Source organism: Balaenoptera ricei, chromosome 14, assembly GCF_028023285.1.
Source record: "Balaenoptera ricei isolate mBalRic1 chromosome 14, mBalRic1.hap2, whole genome shotgun sequence".
Lineage (NCBI taxonomy): Eukaryota > Metazoa > Chordata > Mammalia > Artiodactyla > Balaenopteridae > Balaenoptera > Balaenoptera ricei.
Window position 1 is genome coordinate 33,320,488 of NC_082652.1, and position 15,150 is coordinate 33,335,637.

The 15,150-nt window shown below is 39.9% G+C and overlaps 1 protein-coding gene across 1 annotated transcript in view; it reads left to right on the forward strand.

Annotated features, from left to right (window-relative positions):
• The window catches only part of L3MBTL4 (L3MBTL histone methyl-lysine binding protein 4), a 292,044-nt gene that overhangs the window by 144,416 nt on the left and 132,478 nt on the right, over positions 1–15,150 (forward strand). The gene's annotated exons all lie outside the window — the stretch shown is intronic.

A 15,150-nucleotide genomic window follows, 5' to 3' on the forward strand; every position in this document is an offset into this window, starting at 1 on the left:
CTTCAGCCCTGGCTCTCACCGTGCCTCTGTTTCTTTTTCTCTGTTTTTTATTTATTTGGGGATGAGGTAATTCTGTTATATGATAAAAAATAGTGTGAAGTTATGTTTCAGAATATGCATGTGTTTTAAATATGTGATAATAGTATGGAGAGGATAGCGCTCATAATGAAAAATAAGTACAAATAAGTGTTGAAGTCCTCGCTGCTTTTTCTGTCACCATTAAGTGGTAAAGTAACGTATAGATAAATTATTCATATTGGTGATCTAGTTACAGAATATGTAAATTAAAGCTGAACAGAACTGACATCAGATTTGTCCAAATACACAAACAGATAAAACAAACACGTAGATAACTATGAAGAGAAAAGGATAAATCATATATGTGAAACAAGCAAATGTTTGTTTGGATAGAAGAGATCCACAGAGAAGTTGTCGCTGTGTTGGGTGCTTGCAGTTCTGGAAACCAGTGCTTCAAACAGCTCTAAATGAATCAAAGCAAGTGTTACTATAAGAAGTAATGCTGATGTACGTAAATATGTTATATGTGTAAATATAATACTAACACTTAATTGAAAGAGTTCCAAGTCTTTTGTCACAGATATTTAAAAATCAAATACCTACTCTTGCACATGTTTGAAAAAGTGACACAAATTGGTTAATGTATTACATAAGCTTCTTTGCATTCAAAATCAGACCCTCGTGAATCTCCGTTTGACTTGGCATTCTGGATGCCCATGTTTTTCCACACAACACTTGTATCATTAAGAACCTTGGCGGTGCAGCATTTCTTGAGTTCTCCACTCAAAAATGGGGCTTCCAAGGTGTTGATAGTATTGTTTCTTGATCTGGTGCTGATAACCAGGGGTGTATTCAACTTGTGAAAATTCATTGAGCTTAAGTACACTAATAATACTTGTACTTTTCTTTATGAATATATTATACATCAATAAAAAGTTGAAAATTTAAAAAAAACACTAACACTTAAAAGATTATAATATAGCAACCATAAAAAAGAAAGAAATTGAAGACATGTAGACACCTTGGTTATTTGGACAAGTGAAGGACTCGCGGATTATAAGAGAGGCCCTGGTGGTGAAGCTGGAGTTCTGTACGAGGGAAGGGAGGAAGAGAGAAAAGGACATGGGGGAGCGGGTGGGGGAAGAGCCATCCCATCATCGGGTCGGGGTCTGTGTGAGGTGAGGACCCTGTCGATAGAACCACTTTCCAGACATTACTAGGGGTGTGTGGCTGTGAATAATCTTCTTCAGGCTCTTCTTGTGTGTTTGTATTAGTTTTTAAAAACCTAGAGCTGCAAAGTCCAACATGGTAGTTGTAGTCATATGGGTCTGTTTACATTGAAATTAACTACAATTAAAAATAATGAAAATTTCAGTTTCTCAGTCACAGTAGCCACATCTCAATTGCTCAGGAGCCGCCTGTGGCTCGTGGCTGCCGTATTGGACGGCCCAGAAAGTTCCTCTGGACAGCCCTGAGAGAGCGTACCAGGTTCTGCCTCCTCACGGTGGATTTTTGAGTGCCAGGTATTTCTGGATGGATAGCTGGACATCCTAGTGCCTCCTTCAAAGCTTGAATCATTATCCTCAGAGTGAGCTGGCCAGTACGTGGTGGTCGGTCTGTTCCTCACTGTCCTCTGCAGTTGCCCGCCTGTGGCACCAGGGCTGGGGTCACAGACATCACCCAGGCAGCTCCTGGGACCGCCGAGGAGCTCACTCACCCCAGCTGACTTGCCCCCCTCCTCCCCGACCACAATTCTTATGTGTAGGTTATTCACTTTCCCCTACTTGGATTCTGAAAACATGGACCAGATCCCAGTGGGCACACTCCGCTGTGTTTCAGCAGCTTCCCTGAACTTTCTCATCCAGTATGGCCCAAGTGGGTCTGATTGCTATTCTTAGTTATAGTATCTAATTATGAATAATGTGAGAATACCTGACATGATTCTCTCCAGCAAGTAGCCTTTACCGGGTTGGCATCAGAACTTTGGAAGAAACCAGAAAAATGTAAAAATAAAGAAATGTTTTTTAAAAAAGGCATTCTATGAAGCTTAGAAAAAAATGAGATAACTGAACACGTGATAGAAGAATGGGACTTTAAAAAAATATTTTTACTTTTTTTATTAAGATATAGTTGATGTGCGATATTATATGTTGCAGGTGTACAACATAGTGATTCACAATTTTAAAGATTATATTCTATTTATAGTTATTGTAAATACTAGCTATATTCCCTGTGTTGTACAGTTTATCCTTGTAGCTTATTTATTTTATACGTAGTTTGTACATCTTAATCCCCTAACCCTATCTTTCCCCTCCCCACTTCCTTCTGCCCAGTGGTAACCACTAGGTTGTTCTCTATATCTATGAGTCTCTTTTCTTTTTTGTTATATTCACTAGTTTGTTTCAATTTTTAGATTCCACATATAAGTGATATCATACAACATTTGTCTTTCTCTGACTTACTTCATTTAGCATAATGCCCTCCAAGTCCATCCATGTTGCTGCAAATGGCAAAATTTCATTATATATATTCCATACAATTATATATATATTCCATTGTATATATATATATACCACATCTTCTTTATCCATTCATTTGTTGATGGACACTTAGGTTGTTTCCATGTCTTGGCTATTGTGTTTTTGAATTTTATTTATTATTTATTTATCTATTCATGGCTGTGTTGGGTCTTCGTTTCTGTGCAAGGGCTTTCTCTAGTTGCGGAGAGCGGGGGCCACTCTTCATCGCAGTGCACGGGCCTCTCACCGTCGCAGCCTCTCCCGTTGCGGAGCACAGGCTCCAGACGCGCAGGCTCAGTAGGTGTGGCTCACGGGCCTAGCCGCTCCGCGGCATGTGGGATCTTCCCGGACCGGGGCACGAACCCGTGTCCCCTGCATTGGCAGGCGGTTTCTCAACCACTGCGCCACCAGGGAAGCCCGTCTTGGCTATTGTGAATAGTGCTGATACGAACATTGGGGTGCACATATCTTTTTTTTTTTTAAACATCTTTATTGGAGTATAATTGCTTTACAATGGTGTGTTAGTTTCTGCTTTATAACAAAGTGAATCAGTTATACATATACATATGTCCCCATATCTCTTCCCTCTTGCGTCTCCCTCCCTCCCACCCTCTCTATTACCACTCCTCTAGGTGGTCACAAAGCACCGAGCTGATCTCCCTGTGCTATGTGGCTGCTTCCCACTAGCTATCTATTTTATGTTTGGTAGTGTATATATGTCCATGCCACTCTCTCACTTCGTCCCAGCTTACCCTTCCCCCTTCCCGTGTCCTCAAGTCCATTCTCTAGTAGGTCTGTGTGTCTTTATTCCTGTCTTGCGCCTAGGTTCTTCATGACCATTTTTTTTTTAGATTCCATATATATGTGTTAGCATACGGTATTCGTTTTTCTCTTTCTGGCTTACTTCACTCTGTATGACAGACTCTAGGCCCATCCACCTCACTACAAATAACTCAATTTCATTTCTTTTTATGGCTGAGTAATATTCCATTATATATATGTGCCACATCTTCTTTATCCATTCATCTGTCAGTGGACACTTAGGTTGCTTCCATGTCCTGGCTATTGTAAATAGAGCTGCAATGAACATTGTGGTACATGACTCTTTTTGAATTATGGTTTTCTCAGGGTATATGCCCAGTAGTGGGATCACTGGGTCGTATGGTAGTTCTATTTTTAGTTTTTTAAGGAACCTCCATACTGTTCTCCATAGTGGCTGCATCAGTTTACATTCCCACCGACAGTGCAAGAGGGTTCCCTTTTCTCCACACCCTCTCCAGCATTTATTGTTTGTAGATTTTTTGATGATGGCCATTCTGACCGGTGTGAGATGCACATATCTTTTTGAATTAGTGTTTTCATTTTGGGGGCATATATACCCAGGAGTGGAATTGCTGGGTCATATGGTAGCTCCATTTTTAGTTTTTGAGGAACCTCCATACTGTTCTCCACAGTGGCTGCACCAGTTTACATTCCCACCAGCAGTGCGTGACGGTTCCCTTTCCCCCATGTCCTGGCCAGAATCTGTTATTTGTGGTTTTATGTTGAAGGATGGAACGTTCTTAGGGAACTATGAGGCAGGACATGTTTTGTATCCAGACCTCACATCCACGGGGCAGCCCCTGGTGACGGCGCTATGACTGAGAGACTGGGCCGCGGCTCTTCTGCTGGCTTAGACCTTGTTATGCTGGAGCAGGGCTCCTGTAAGAAAAAGGAACATCTTCAAAACCTTAGTGATTCCATTGTCTCAGAAAAGAAAAATAAAAAGCGATGAGCACCTGTACTTGGCTTGTCTCTAAAATGGAAAAAGGCAAAAATTAGAGAACTGAGTTTTCCTTGGACTTGCATTTTTATATAGAATTTATAAAGCGTTTAGACCATCAGGTAAATAAATTCTGACTTACCTGTGAAAAGCTTTTCTTACGTTGAACACTATGTTGTGCTCAAGGAAGGGGGAGGAACTTCTTGTTGGAGGAGTGGTGACCGCAAGGCAGTGTAGGAGGGTGGGGTCGCAGGTGATGGCAGGTCGGCTCCTGCAGGCACCGGGCGTTTCTGTCTCCTGCTTTAATCACTTTCAGTGATGGTCTGTCTTTGCCAATTTTACCTTTGAGGTGCTCGTTACTCATTGACTGACTGATTCCATTTTCAGTTAATACACTGATTTTTTTTTAACAACCAAATCTGTTTTGTTTTGTTTTTTTATAAATTTATTTATTTTATTTATTTTTGGCTGTGTTGGGTCTTCGTTGCTGCATGCGGGCCCTCTCTAGTTGCGGCGAGCGGGGACCACTCTTCCTTGCAGTGTGTGGGCTTCTCATTGAGGTGTCTTCTCTTGTTGCAGAGCACAGGCTCCAGGCACGCGGGCTTCAGTAGTTGTGGTACACGGGCTCAGTAGTTGTGGCTCATGGGCCCAGTTACTCTGCAGCATGTGGGATCTTCCCAGACCAGGACTTGAACCTGTGTCCTCTGCATTGGCAGACGGATTCCCAACCACTGCACCACCAGGGAAGCCCAAATCTGTTTTTAATTCACTCTAGGTCATGACATTCTGAATGTCATTTCCCAGGTTAGTCAGTTTACTTATGTGACTATGTGTATAACTTAAGAATTTATTTAAGTCCTCTTGTAATTAACTGGGTAAAAAAATTTTTATATCATTCATAATCTGTGGGTTCTGTTTTCATGTTATTTCTTTCATGTTATTGTAGTCTAAATCTTACATAGCTGTAAAAGATGAAGAATATTATTCTTCAGTGCATGTCTTGGTGGTATCTGTTGAGCATGTCACACACACACACACGCACGCACGCACACCCTTACACGTGCTAGAAATTTGCTGTAACACGCCCGAGGTTATCATTATACATTTTGCTTCTTATATGTCGAAGCAAGAGATGAGAATTTTAAAATGTTGCTGCATTCTCCCAGAATCCTAGATGTACTATTATAATCATGTCTAGCTTGAGCTTCCTGAAGAATTTAAATTAAACATTCTAAAATGAAAGTTTTTATTTAACTTGTCTCAGATGTGTACCTTTACCAAAGAGTCAGCATTCTATAAAATGCTTTTTACAGTCTCTAGTCCAGAAGATTCTTAAGCAAATATTTTTATATCTTAAAAAATGAAGAAAAAGTAAAACAAGAAGCCCCCCTGCAGTTTCATACAAAACAACTCAATTGACTTGTGCTCCCAAAAAGCCTTCAGGAAGCTGCTTTTAGGAAGGTGGCTGTTTCAACTGCTTTTCCATGAAACTCTCCCAGGCAGTGAAGTGCCTGCAAGGAGTGAATGTTGTTTTCACCATTTCATGTCAGAATTTCTCATTCAGATGTTGAAGGTTTGGTGTTTTGAAAGGAAGTAGACAATATTCTTAAAATAAGTTGTCAGCATCTTGTTTTGTACAGCTGACAAGAACGGTGACATGAGGATGTCGCTGAAGACGTTTGAAGGAACATACCACTTTCAGAGATCAGGCAGACCCCTTGGTATCCTTTTTAGATGAATTTCAGACAGGTTTATTTTCGTTTTCACGTAAATAGTCAAGGGGTTAAAAATAATATTCAAAGCTGTTTAGAGTTCATGTAGAAGCTGCATAAACCATTATTTGAAAGAAATTGCATCAGTTCTTATCTGTATGAAAATAGGACTTTTGGCACAAAATTATCACACAATTTACATGTTATTTGAATGAATTTACATAGTGAATAAAAAGAAGTAGGTGTATTTGTTTACATAGAAATATTTAAAGATGACAATACTGGGACTACAAGATGTAAACCTACTTTTAAACCAGGGTCCAGGATTAGGTATGTTGTTTTTTCTAAATGAGCAGAACATAGACTCCGGAAGACTTGATCTACCTCTGTGCCATAAAACATACAAGGGTAATTTACTTATGAAGTAAAGATTATTCTTTACACAGAGAGCCAGGTACCGTCAGGGTGTAAGGAGCCCTGCCCCGGTGCTCCGGGTGGGATGCAGGACCCGAATCGCCAGTGTCACGCCGTAAAGAACACGAACAGAAAGGAGCATCTGCTGCTCAGGAGTGAGGGGTCAGATAAATCTAAGGCGTTTGGGTGCTCTTCATGGAACCTTCTAGCACAACTCAGCCTCTATTTTTGGTTTGCTTGGAACTATTTTGCCAACTCAAGAATTATGATGGAAATTATTTCAGGTTGTTTTCTTCTCTTCACCTCTGTTCTCCTACAGATGTGTGGTGTGTGTGGTGTATGTGGTGTGTGTCAGTCACTGTGTTAACGTCTGAGGTTTTAGACTGGCCTGAGTTGGACTTGCAGACCTGCCATTTACTATAACTAGGAGGCAAACGACCACACTAGGCTTAGCCTCAGTTTCCTCATCTGTAATTGGGAGGTCTTTGCAATAGAAAAGGTTAAATTCCATAATGAGACTAAGACACATGTAAGTCTTAACGCACTTTATGATACAGTATCATGTTACTGAAAGCATAACTGCAGGAAATATACCGAGAAACACAATAACATTAGGAGATTTTAACTCATCCATTTGAGACTATGATAGATTAAGGAGGGAAAACAAATACAGTTGTATAGAATCTGAATAACATGATTTTAAAAAGACGAAGACTGACCAGAAGATATATATCCAACTGAAAAAAAAATAAACCTACTTAAAAGCACTTTTCAAAACTCAACTATTAGGCCACAGACAACTTATAAATTCTGAAAACCAAAACAATTCAGACCCATTCTCTGATCAAATGCAATAAAACAAGAAGTTGTTGGGGGGAAAGCCAGTCACCTAGAAGACACGCAAAAACATTCACAAATACAGCTTAAGCAATCAGAGGGTCAAAGGAGACCCAAACCCGAATCTTAGAAAATCCAGATGGAGTCTAGTGACGACACTAAAGAGATAAACGTTTGGGACGTCCCTGTGTGTGTTCAGAGGTAAATGTAAACCCTACACAGCAAGAAAGAGTGAAAATACATTACTTAAATACTCAACTAGAAAAGTTGACTAACTTTTTAAATGAGTAGAAAAAGGAAAGCAAGAGCAAACTAGAAGTTGAAGTGAATGAACTGGAACACAGAAAACAAGTAAACGGGTCAGAGTATCTTGAAACAAAGCAGCGACACTGCAACAGTAGACCATCCATGGGGGTGCAGTGAACAGTGCGGTGTTCTGAGAGGTGGGGTCCCCGAGACACAGCTCTTGGGTTTCTTGTTCCTTCGTTTGTCCGACCTTCCGTGTGATGTTTTCTTTTAAATGGTTGATCTTCCTGGTGGGTTTTGGGTGAACACAACCTGGTCGTATCACACTGCGTCAGGACTCTCTCCTTGCAGCCCAGCCCTGGCTGGCCTCAGACTCCTGCCTGGTCACCCCTCACCTGCGAAGCCCTTCTCAGCTGCACCGGGCATGTCAGGTGGTCCCCTAGCCGACACAGCCCCTGCAGGTGACCCTTCTGGAGCCCCCTCTGCTCACCTCCCAGTCTGAGCCTGTTTCCTGCAGGTGGGCTGCACAGCCGTCTTCTTGGGACCTACCTGCCTGCTGGAATCCCCTCCAACTCCCTCTGTCAGATCCTCCCTGGATTCTGTCTTCATTTCCCTGGTTTATTTCTCCTGGCTTTGGGACATAGGGTTGTGGGAGATAGTTACTCATTTATTTTTTTGTGTGTTGAAATACGTGTTCTCTCTCCTCAACCACAGTTGTTTAGTTGTGGATAGAATTCCAGTCGGAAAACTTTTCCTTCAGAATATTGAAGACATTGCTGCGTTTTCCTTAAGTTAGTGAGAAGTCAGCTGTTGTTCAGATTTCACTTCACAGAAAGGATTGTCCTTCCCTCCCACCCACTACGAGAATCTCAGCCCGGACACGGTCGGGACTTTCTGTGTGTTCCCGCTGTGCTGGAATGGGCCTTCCTCGCTCTCTGGTTCAGTCTGGAGACTCACACCTCTTATTCCCAGAAGCCCCTGTGTGAGTTCTTCTTTCTGCCATCTTTTCTCTTTGCTTCATTTGTTTTCCTTCACAGATGCTCAAATTTTCTCTCCTATCTTTAAACGCCTTGTCTTTTGTTCGCTTCCTTGGAATAGCTCCTCAACTTTGTCTTACAATCCTTTGATTTTTTTTTTTTTTTTAACCATACTATGATTTTTTTTCAGTCTCTGAGAACATGTCCTTATTCTCTGATTTGTTTTTTGCTGCATCCTGTTCTTACTTGCTGGGTGAATTTAACCAACATTGACTGATTAAGTTAATCCAGCATTGACTTTTTCCCCAGGTACTTGTGTTTTGATTTGTTTTCCAGTTAGGTTGCTCGGCTTCTTTCTGTCATGTGAGAGGCATTTCTCAAGTCCTGGTGGTCTTTCTCCATGTTTACTCTTTTTGAAAAAATTTATTTATTTATTTATTTATTTTTGGCTGTGTTCGGTCTTCATTGCTGTGCATGGGCTTTCTCTAGTTGAGGCGAGTGGAGGCTACTCTTTGTTGTGGTGCGCGGGCTTCTCATTGCAGTGGCTTCTCTTGTTGCAGAGCACCAGCTCTAGGTGCACAGGCTTCAGTAGTTGTGGCTCGCGGGCTCAGTAGTTGTGGCGCACAGGCTTAGTTGCTCCGCGGCATGTGAGATCTTCCCGGACCAGGGCTGAAACCCATGTCCCCTGCATTGGCACGCGGATTCTCAACCACTGCACCACCAGGGAAGTCCCTCCAAGTTCACTGTTGAGAACAAGGCACCAGCAAACCTTGCCTGCATGCTCAGGGTCTGCCAGCTGGTGGGATTCAGGGGCAGTGGTCAGCAGGGGACTGGCCAATGCCGAGGAGCCTGAGTCACCAACAGGGACCCCTTCTTCTAGTAAGTTCCTTCCAGCAGAGACTTGCTTCCAAATGTTTCCAGGTGGGTTTTTGTGGCATCTTCTCTCTGCAGACTCTTGGCTCCCAGCCTGCCCATTTTCCAGCCTTGAAACTGCATGAACCTCTGTTATCTGCTGTCATTTCTTCTCTCGTGCTTTGTCCTTGTGTATTTATACCCTTTCATTCATTTATTACTTTTTTTAGTATCAAGAGAAAGGATTGATTATCAAGGAGAAATGATAAATTCAATTTTCCAGTCTGCCATTTTTTCTCTAACTTATATTTTTTTCAGAGTTTTTTCATGTACTTTATTTTTTATTTTTTTAATAGATCTTTATTGGAGTATAATTGCTTCACAATACCATGTTAGTTTCTGTTGCACAGGAAAGCAAATGAGCCATATGCATACACATGTCCCCATATCCCTTCCCTCTTGAGCCTCCCTCACATCCTCCCTATCCCACCCCTCTAGGTCATCGCAAAGCAGCGAGCTGATCTCCCTGTGCTATGCTGCTGCTTCCCATCAGCCAACTATTTTACATTCGGTAGTGTATATATGTCGATGCTACTCTCACTTCGCCCCAGCTTCTCCCTCCCCACCCCATGTCATCAAGGCCATTCTCTATGTCTACTTCTTTATTCCTGCCCTGCAACTAGGTTCATCAGTACCATTTTTTTTTTTTTTTTTAGATTCCATATATATACATTAGCCTACGGTATTTGTTTTTCTCCTTCTGACTTACTTCACTCTGTATGACAGACTCTAGGTCCATCCACCTCACTACAAATAACTCAATTTTGTTTCTTTTTATGGATGAGTAATATTCCATTGTATATGTGTGCCATATCTTCTTCATCCATTCATCTGTCAATGGACATCTAGGTTGGTTCCATGTCCTGGCTATTGTAAATAGTGCTGCAATGAAACATTGTGGTGCATGTCTCTTTTTGAATTATGGTTTTCTCAGAGTATATGCCCAGCAATGGGATTGCTGGGTCATATGGTAGTTCTATTTTTAGTGTTTTAAGGAAACTCCATACTGTTTTCCATAGTGGTTGTATCAATTTACATTCCCACAAACAGTGTAGGAGGGTTCCCTTTTCACCATACCCTTTCTAGCATTTATTGTTTCTAGCTTTTTTGATAATGGCCATTCTGACCAACATGAGGTGATAACCTCATTGCAGTTTTCATTTGCATTTCTCTAATAATTAGTGATGTTGAGCACCTTTTCATGTGCCTCTGGGCCATCTGTGTGTCTTCCTTGGTGAAATGTCTATTTAGGTCTTCTGCCTATTTTTTAACTGGGTTGTTTGTTTTTTTGATATTGAGCTCCATGAGCTGTTGCTATATTTTGGTGATTAATCCTTTGTCTGTTGTTTCATTTGCAAATATTTTCTCCCATTCTGAGGGTTGTCTTTTTGTCTTGTTTATGGTTTTCTTTGCTGTGCAAAAGCTTTTAGTTTAATTAAGTCCCATTTGTTTATTTTTGTTTTTATTTCTGTTACTCTAGGAGATGGGTCAGAAAAGATCTTGCTGTGGTTTATGTCAAAGAGTGTTTTTCCTATGTTTTCCTCTAAAAGTTTTATAGTGTCTGGTCTTACATTTAACTCTTTAATCCATTTGGAGTTTATTTTTGTGTATGGTGTTAGGGAGTGTTCTAATTTCATTCTTTTACATGTAGCTGTCCAGTTTTCCCAGCACCACTTATTGAAGAGGCTGTCTTTTCTCCATTGTATGTTCTTGCCTCCTTTGTCATATATTAGGTGCCCATATGTGCGTGGGTTTATCTCTGGACATTCTATCCTGTACCATTGATCTATATTTCTATTTTTGTGCCAGTACCATACTGTCTTGATTACTGTAGCTTTGTGGTATAGTCTGAAGTCAGGGAGCCTGATTCCTCCAACTCCATTTTTCTTTCTCAAGATTGCTTTGGCTATTTGGGGCCTTTTGTGTTTCCATATGAATTGTAAGATTTTTTGTTCTAATCCGGTGATGAATGCCATTGGTAGTTTGATAGGGATTGCTTTGAATCTGTAGATTGCTTTGGATAGTATAGTCATTTTCACAATATTGATTCTTCCAATCCAAGAACATGGTATAATTCTCCATCTGTTTGTCATCTTTGATTTCTTTCATCAGTGTTTTATAGTTTTCTGAATACAAGTCTTTCACCTCCTTAGGCAGGTTTATACCTAGGTATTTTATTCTTTTTGTTGCAGTGGTAAATAGGACTGTTTCCTTAATTTCTCTTTCTGATTTTTTGTTGTTGGTGTACAGGGATGCCAGAGACTTCAGTGCATTAATTTTGTATCATGCAACCTTACCAGATTCATTGATTAGCTCTAGTAGTTTTCTGGTGGCATCCTTAGGATATTCTATGTATAGTATCATGTCATTGGCAAATTGTGACAGTTTTACTTCTTCTTTTCCAATTTGTATTCCTTTATTTCTTTTTCTTCTCTGATTGTTGTGGCTAGGACTTCCAAAACTATGTTGAATAATAGTGGCGAGAGTGGACATCCTTGTCTTGTTCCTGATACTACTGGAAATGCTTTCAGTTTTTCACCATTGAGTGTGATGCTCGCTGTGGGTTTGTCATATATGGCCTTTGTTATGTTGAGGTTGGTTTGCTTTATGCCCATTTTCTGGAGAGTTTTTATCATAAATGGGTGTTGAATTTTGTCAGAAGCTTTTTCTGCATCTATTGAGATGATCATGTAGTTTTTATTCCTTAATTTGTTAATGTGGTGTATCACATTGATTGATTTGTGTATACTGAAGAATCCTTGCATCCCTGGGATAAATCCCAGGTGATCATGGTGTATGATCCTTTTAATATGTTGTTGGATTCTGTTTGCTAGTATTTTGTTCAGGATTTTTGCATCTATGTTCATCAGTGATATTGGTCTATAATTTTCTTTTTTGGTGATATCTTTTTCTGGTTTTGGTATCAGGGTGATGGTGGCTTCGTAGAATGAATTTGGGAGTGTTTCTCCCTCTACAATTTTTTGAAAGAGTTTGAGAAGGATCGGTGTTAGCTCTTCTCTAAATGTTTGATAGAATTTGCCTGTGAAGCCATCTGGTCCTGGACTTTTGTTTGTTGGAACATTTTTAACCATGGTTTCAATTTCATTACTTGTGATAGGTCTGTTTATATTTTCTAATTCTTCCTGGTTCGGTCTTGGAAAATTGTACCTTTCCAAGAATTTGTCCATTTCTTTGTGGTTGTCCATTTTATTCACATGTACTTGTTTGTAGCAGGATCTTACAATCCTTTGTATTTCTGCAGTGTCAGTTGTGATTTCTCCTTTTTCATTTCTAATTTTATTGATTTGCATCCTCTCCCTCTTTTTCTTGATGAGTCTGGCTGCGGGTTTATCAATTTTGTTTATCTTCTCAAAGAACCAGCTTTTAGTTTTATTGATCTTTGTTATTGTTTTCTTCATTTCTTTTTCATTTATTTCTGCTCTGATCTTTATGATTTCTTTCCTTCTATTGACTTTGGGTTTTCTTTGATCTTCTTTCTCTAGTTGTTTTAAGTGTAGGGTTAAATTGTTTATTTGAGATTTTTCTTGTTTCTTGAGGTGAAATTGAATGTTATAAACTTCCCTCTTAGAAGTGCTTTTGCTGCATCCCATAGGTTTTGGGTCATCCTGTTCTTGCTGTCATTTGTTTCTATGTATTTTTAAATTTCTTTGATTTCTTCAGTGCTCTCTTGGTTATTTAGTGGCACACTGTTTAGCCTCCATGTATTTGTGTTTTTTACAGTTTTTTTTCCTGTAATTGGTTTCCAATCTCATAGCGTTGTGGTCAGAAAAGATGCTTGATACTATTTCAATTTTCTTATACTTTCCGAGGCTTGATTTGTGACCCAAGATGTGATCTATCCTGTAGAATATTCCATGTCCACTTGAGAAGAAAGTGCATTCTGCCACTTTTGGGTGGAATGTTCTATAAATATCAATTAGAACTATCTGGTCTATTGTGTCATTTAAAACTTGTGTTTCCTTATTTATTTTCTGTTTGGATGATCTGTCCATTGGTGTAAGTGGGGTGTTAAAGTCCCCTGCTATCATTGTGTTACTGTTGATTTCTCCTTTCATGGTTGTTAGCATTTGCCTTATGTATTGGGGTGCTTCCATGTTGGGTGCATAAACATTTATAATTGTTATATCTTCTTCTTGGATTTATCCTTTGATCGTTATGTCGTGTCCCTCCTTTCCTCTTGTAACAGTCTTTATTTAAAAGTCTATTGTTTCTGGTACGAGTATTGCTACTCCAGCTTTCTTTTGATTTCCATTTGCATGGAATATCTTTTTCCATCCCTTCACTTTCAGTCTGTATGTGTCCCTAGGTCTGAAGTGGGTCTCTTGTAGACAGCATATATATGGGTCTTGTTTTTGTATCCATTCAGCCAGTCTGTGTCTTTTGGTTGGGGCATTTAATCCATTTACATTCAAGAATATTATCAATATATATGTTCCTATTACCATTTTCTTAATTGTTTTGGGTTTGTTTTTGTGGGTCTTTTTCTTCTCTTGTGTTTCCCGCTTAGAGAAGTTTCTTTCACATTTGTTGTAAAGCTGGTTTCATGGTGCTGAATTCTCTTAGCCTCAGTTTGTCTGAAAAGCTTTTGACTTCTCCATTGAATCTGAATGAGATCCTTGCTGGATAGAGTAATCGTGGTTGTAGGTTTTTCTCTTTCATCACTTTAAGTATATCCTGCCACTCCCTTCTGGCCTGCAGAGTTTCCACTGAAAAATCAGCTGATAGCCTTATGGGGATTCCTTTGTATGTTATTTTTTGTTTTTCCCTAGATGCTTTTAATATTTTTTCTTTGAATTTAATTTTTGTTAGTTTGATTAATATGTGTCTTGGTGTGTTTTTCATAGGTTTTATCCTTTATGGGACTCTCTGTGCTTCCTGGACTTGGGTGACTATTTCCTTTCCCATGTTAGGGAAGTTTTCCACTGTAATCTCTTCAAATATTTTCTCAGACCCTTTCTTTTTCTCTTCTTCTTCTGGGACCCCTATAATTTGAATGTTGGTGTGTTTAGTGTTGTCCCAGAGGTCTCTGAGATTGTCTTCAATTTTTTTCATTCTTTTTTCTTTATTCTGCTCCTCGGCAGTTATTTCCACCATTTTGTCTTCCAACTCACTTACTCATTCTTCTGCCTCAGTTATTCTGTTACTGATTCCTTCTAGTGTATTTTTCATTTCAGTTATTGTGTTGTTCATCTCTGTTTGCTTGTTCTTTAGTTCTTCTAGATCTTTGTTAAACATTTCTTGTATTTCCTCAATCCGTGCCTCCATTCTACTTCCGAGATTCTGGATCATCTTTACTATCATTACTCTGAATTCTTTTTCAGGTAGATTGCCTATTTCCTCTTCATTTATTTGGTCTTTTAGGTTTTTACCTAGCTCCTTCATCTGTGACATATTATTTTGCTGTCTCTTTTTTTTTTTTTTTTTTTTTTTATGAGTGGCATTGTGTTCCTGTTTTACTGGTTGTTTGGCCTGAGGCTTCCAACACTGGAGTTAGTAGGCTATTGGGTAGAGCTGGGTCTTGGTGCTGAGATGAGGAACTCTGTGAGACCTCACTCTGATGAATATTCCCTGGGGTCTGAGGTTCTCTGTTAGTCCAGTGGTTCGGACTCGGAGCTCCCACCGCAGGAACTTCCCCCCAACCCCGGGCTTGCGAATCAAGATCCTGCAAGCCGAATGGGGTGACAAAAAAAAAAGAAAAAAAAAAAGAGAGGGCTTCCCTGGTGGCGCAGTGG